Genomic DNA, 6,000 nt, shown 5'->3' with positions numbered 1-6,000 from the left:
TACTCTTCTTAGGGGCGTTCTTAAAAAGAATTTAAAAATGTGGGAAGAATGGTTGCCTCATGTGGAGTTTGCTTATAACAGGGCTGTTCATAGTACTACAAAGTTTTCACCTTTTGAAATTGTGTATGGCTTTAATCCATTAACACCTCTTGATTTATTGCCATTGCCTAACACTTCTCTTTTGAAACATAAGGATGGAAAAGCTAAGGCAGAATTTGTAAAGAAATTACATGAGCAAGTTAGAATACAAATTGAAAAGAAAAATGAAAGCTATGCTAAATATGCAAATAAGGGAAGAAAGAAAGTGGTGTTCGAACCTGGAGACTGGGTTTGGGTTCATATGAGGAAGGAAAGGTTTCCATTGCAAAGAAAGTCCAAATTACAGCCAAGGGGAGATGGGCCATTTCAAGTGCTTTCCAAGATAAATGATAATGCCTACAAAATAGAACTTCCAGGTGAGTATGGTGTTAGTGCCACTTTCAATGTTTCTGATTTATCTCCTTTTGATGTAGGTGATGGTGAACTCAATTCGAGGTCGAATTCTCTTCAAGAGGGAGGGGATGATGAGGACATGGAGATACAAGACATAAATGAAGTAATCCAAAGCTTGGGAGGACCTATGACAAGGGCACGTGCAAGAAAAGTCCATGGTGCTCTAATACAATCTATGAACAAACCAACGAAAGAAAGGGATCAATTGAAAGGAAATGAGCCAAGACTTGTCATTTTGATCCAAGCTAATGAAGAGGGAATGTCATGTGGGCTTGCTGCCCCATTTTGATGTTTTTAATCAATTGTGTTGTAATAAAATGTGTTATGGCCCAACTTTTCAAATTTTGGCCCAAAACACTTGTTTTTTTTATTTTTGTGTGTTTTAAAATATACTAAAGCTCTTAAAGCTTAGAAATTTCGTGACTTTCATGTTTCTAGGTAAATAATGAGCTCAAGAAATCAATAGTTCAAGCTTTGAATGAAGGAGAAAGAGAAAGGTGGGATGCATTAATCAAAGTGGCTATAAATTGCTATTATTCATCAAGGCAATTAATATCCACTTTCTCCACTACCTTTAAGTGTGTGACCTTTCTTTTTCAAACCATTATTGACTAGTTAGTGGGCTGAAGTTGTAGAATTTCTTGAGTTAATATTGTAAGCTACCTTTTACCTATAAATAGGGAGCTAAATATGAATAAAAGATAAGTTGAATTTTGTTAAACACTTTGTGTGATTATTAGAGCTTTGCTCCTTTGGTTCTGGATTGGACCATATTTTGATCTTATCAAGAAACCAAGTTTCTTGTGGTGATCTTCACTAAAGGCTTATCATCCTTTCTTATTCATAGAAAGAGTGTGGCGCCCCATTTCTATCCCTTTCCATCAATTTCTTTCTAAAACTTTCATTTACTTTAATTCTGCCTCTATTCATCTAATCTATAATATTTCGTGACCTTAGACCATATTGTTATATAAAAATCACAAGTTTGCCAAATTTATCAAATCATGAGCAAAATGGCCGCTTTACAAATCGGTTAGCCATCAAGTGGTATCAGAGCACGGTTCGTATAGGACCATTTCTTTTTGTAATTTTCAATATTATTCTTATTATATTGTATTGAATCATATATATAAAAAGAATCAAAAAAAAAATCGAAAAAAAAAATAAAAAAAAAAAGTCGAAAAAAAAAAACTAAAAAGAAGTACTCTAGTCTTATTTGAGCTTGTGATTATTCTTATAGTTTTATTTTCTGCCACATTCTACTTTATCTTGTTTTTTTTTTCCTTTATCTAAATTTCTCCCTTATTTCCTTGTTTTTTTTTCATTTCCTTTATTTTCAGCCTTTTAGTATTTATCATTTGAAATTTGTTTTCCTGTGTGATTGAATTTGGTTTCTTTAAAGAACTAAAAAGAGCAATTGAGTGGAAAAAGGCAAGAGTGTTCATTTGAAAAAAAAGCCAAATTTGAGTGTAAACACGTGAGGATTATTGTTGTTATTATTTTGTGATTAACCATGTCAGGTGGTGATGGTAGCCCTCGTCAAATAGAAGCTAATAGACTATTGTTGGAAGCTCTCACAGCTAAAATGAGAGAGATGATGATAGAAAAAACAGAGGCAATTCATGCAAGGATTGATCAATTAGAAAACCAACAAAATAATACTGATGAGGAGGAAAGAGCAAGGAGAAGGAGGATTGGAATAAGTGGATTTTGGTATTGCTTAGCAATGGAACCTATGATGCTTATGTCATCTTCAAACTGATTATCCCATCCAGTTGGGACAATGTCTTCAATGGAAATCAAAGAATTCTGAGGAGCAGTGTACTTCACTAGAAAGTCGTACTTACCGCTTGGTTCTCCCAAAGTATCCCAAACCTCCTTGGAAACGGGTGGAACTTTGTCATCTTTAATAGCATTTACTCCTTGGCTGATGAAATGTGACATTAATCCTCCAGAACGAGGACTTTGATCATTCTTCTGAGTTCCATTAGCATAGCCCAGACCTAGCTTATCGAACTTGTAAGGTACGTCAAGGAGTTGTCCCCATACTGTGCAACCACCCTCTTTGATCACAGCCTTAGCATCTTTGAGAGAAGCCATAGTTGTGGTTATTTTTGTAGCAGGAGTAGCAGAAATATGTTTGGCAGTAGAGACAGCTGGAGAGACCACCTCAAAAGATTGGCAGGGGGTTTCGATGAATTCACCATCCATCTCAACATACTTGGAGTTACTCAGGTGGCTAACCACATATTCTTCTTCGCCATAAACCGTGATGACCTTGCCTTTCATCGGGTATTTTAACTTCTGATGCAGGGTAGAAGTGACAGCGCTTGCCCCATGTATCCAAGGGCGTCCTAGTAAACAGGAGTAAGCTGGATGAATTTCCATCATGTAAAAGGTAGAATCAAAGATCTGAGAGCCCACTCTGATTGGGAGCTTAACTTCTCCGTATACTGTTCTTGTTGACCCGTCGAAGGCTCTTACCACCACATCACTTGGTTGTAACACAACTCCTTCGAAGTCAAGTTTTTCTAGTACTACATTTGGTAACACATTCAACGAGGAACCATTGTCTACCAGCACATGAGACAAAGTGGTGCCGTTACATTCAATAGAAATGTGCATGGTTCTATTGTAATTTTTTCCACCAGGGGTTAAATCAGCGTCAGAGAAACCGAGACCGTTATCCATTGTTAGACTGGCAACACAATTTTCAAATTGGTCGACTGAAATCTCTTGTGGTACATGTGCAACTTTCAAGAATTTCATCAGAGCTTTAGCATGAGCTTCTGAATACTTTAGCAGAGATAGCATTGAAATTTTTGAAGCAGTGTGCCCCAGTTGTTCGACAATATTGTAATCACTTTTGCAGATGATTTTCAATATTTCCTCCATTTCTTGCCTCGAAGGATCTTCAACCGTGACTTAAACAGGTACTTGAACTGGTTCAATTAGTGGCTCTTTGCCTCGAGCATTGATATCTTGATTAGGAACTGGGACCTGGACTGGAGTAGTAGTAACATTTGGAGAAATTTCTAGTGAAAAGATCCTTCCACTTCTTGTAATCTTACTAGTTCCCACAATATTATCAACAGCAGGATTAGTAAAATTCACAGCCTCTTTAGTCAAGGTGTCTTGTTTAACTCCATGGACATAAACATTAGTGCCATAACTCCACGGGACAGCTTTATCTGAGGAATATGGAAATGGAGCCGGACTGGTGATGATTACAGATGCCACTCTGGGTGCAGCAGAAATCTTGAAGGGAACCTTGGTAGGGATTTTCAATGGTATGTTAGAAACCACTGAGACGTCCTCTATTTTCATCCCATTTGAAAAACCTTCACACAAATTGTTTATAGAAGGAAGTTTCTCAAACATAATGATACGACGATCCATCCACTTTTGAATTCCTCCTTTCAAATTTTCACAACCATTGGGTAGGTGTGCGCAATAAAAGCAATCAGGGTCACAACCTGGAAATAAACCAGCTTGTATTAGCTTTCTTTTGATTTCGAGGAGCGGAGTTGACAACTCTCTCACATCATAGATATAAATAGTATCCATGATAGCATTAAGGGTTTTGTCGTGTTTTGGCATATGCGCAATGATGAAATTTGGAGTCTCTGGAGGATCGAATTCAATTTCCCCAGCATCTATCATGTCTTGGATTTTATTTTTTCAGGGCCCAACAGTGATCTGCGTCATGTCCTGGACAGTTGGAATGGTATGCACATGTTGCGTCGGGGCGATAACTAGGAGAGGAAGTGTTGACATTCTTTGGAGGGTATTTCAATGTAATCATATTTGCTTTTAACAAGTGTTGCAATGCTTGAGAGATTGGCATATTGATTCTGGTGAAGTTCCTTCTCGGTGCATCTGGTCGACGCGTATACTTCGGCGGTTGATCTTTTTGAGGTGCAGATGCAGAGATCAGAACTGCCCCTACAGATTGGTGATGCTCACTTTTGCGACTTTTCTGACTGTGCATTGTATTGACTTCATTTCTCCCACTGATGGGCCTCTTCGTAGTACCAGAGGAGGAGCCTACTTGAATTTTTCCACTTTGAATGCCGCTTTCGACACGCTCTCTAGTTAATATCAGGTCAGTGAAACCTGATGACGAGCTTCCCATCAAATGACTGTAAAAAGGGCCAGTTAAAGTGCCCTGAACATGTCGACCAGCTCTCGATCAGATAAGGGTGGTTGAACCCTTCCAGCCAGATCTCTCCACTTTTGTGCATACTCTTTGAAACTTTCTTTTGGTGCCATGGTCATGCCCCGTAGTTGAGTACAGGTTGGTGCAAGGTCAGTGTTGTATTGATACTATTTGTAGAAAGCAGCAGCCAGATCTTCCCAGGTGTGAACTTTTACACTTTCCAGTTGATAGTACCACTTGAGTTGTGTACCCGACAGACTTTCCTGGAAGAAATGAATCCACAATTTGTTATCTGCCGTATGAGGTAGTATCTTCCTCACATAAGATCTTAGATGCAGCTTTGGGCAAGAGACTCCATCATACTTTGCAAAGACAGGGACTTTGAACTTTGGAGGGATAACAACATCTGAGACTAGTCCAAGGTCGTTGAAGTCTAAACCAGGTATTTTCTGTATCTCCATAGCTTTCATGCGTTCTTCCAACTGCTGGTATTTGCTATCACCCTGTTCGTCTTCGGAGTGATAATCTTCTTCATCAGGAGAGAGAGAGAGAGAGAGTTTGGCAGAACCCTGGTTGTTGTGATTGTCTTCTTGATCACCTTCACCGACTACTTCAGGGATTGGCGCTTTTCTGGGCATCCTGGCTGGGACTCTGACTTTCCTCACGAGGTGGCTTAAACCTACAGATCCCCTGGGCTTCTTTTTCTTCTTGGTCATCAGGGCTTTCAGTTCCTGTTGCCCCTTTGCTAGCTTCAGAATTGCTATCTGAACTTGGGCGTTTTGTGCCTCGAGATTCTTGATGCTTGTTTCGGAATCCATCCCTTCTAACTGAAATAAACAGCGAGGAGATGAGAACCTGTTATGCAATGTTTATGAATGAAATGTATATGCAATGTTTTCAAGGATCTTAGAATTTAGATTTGTTTAAACAAGAGAGAAACAAACATTTATTAGTCAAACATTTTATTTCTTTTTTTTTGTTCTTTTATTTTGTCTCTTTTTTTTCTTTTTCTTTTCTTTGCCTCTTTCGGGCTTACAAGATAAAGCAAAAAAATAAAGAAAATAAAGGATTCTTCAAGCCTCCCATGGACGCTTTCTCTTTGCACCCAGGAATGTGTTGATCTGCTGTTCTTCACGGAGTTTTCTGGTGAGCTCCAACACTTTCCTCTCATAGTCTTGACAGTGTGCTTTGAAGGTGTCTCTTTCTTCTCTTAGTTGAACCCAAGATTTCTGCAGCTCTTCTAGGTCAGTCGGCATGTCCGGATGTAAAATAACTCGAGGTTCCTCCCCTTTGACTTCTGGCTCAATGGTCACAGGTAGGATAACGGGATATGGCATGATGAACTTCTG

Source organism: Vicia villosa, linkage group LG6 (assembly GCF_029867415.1).
Source record: "Vicia villosa cultivar HV-30 ecotype Madison, WI linkage group LG6, Vvil1.0, whole genome shotgun sequence".
NCBI lineage: Eukaryota > Viridiplantae > Streptophyta > Magnoliopsida > Fabales > Fabaceae > Vicia > Vicia villosa.
The sequence above is the reverse complement of the archived record's forward strand: the minus strand, read 5'-3'. Positions refer to the sequence as shown.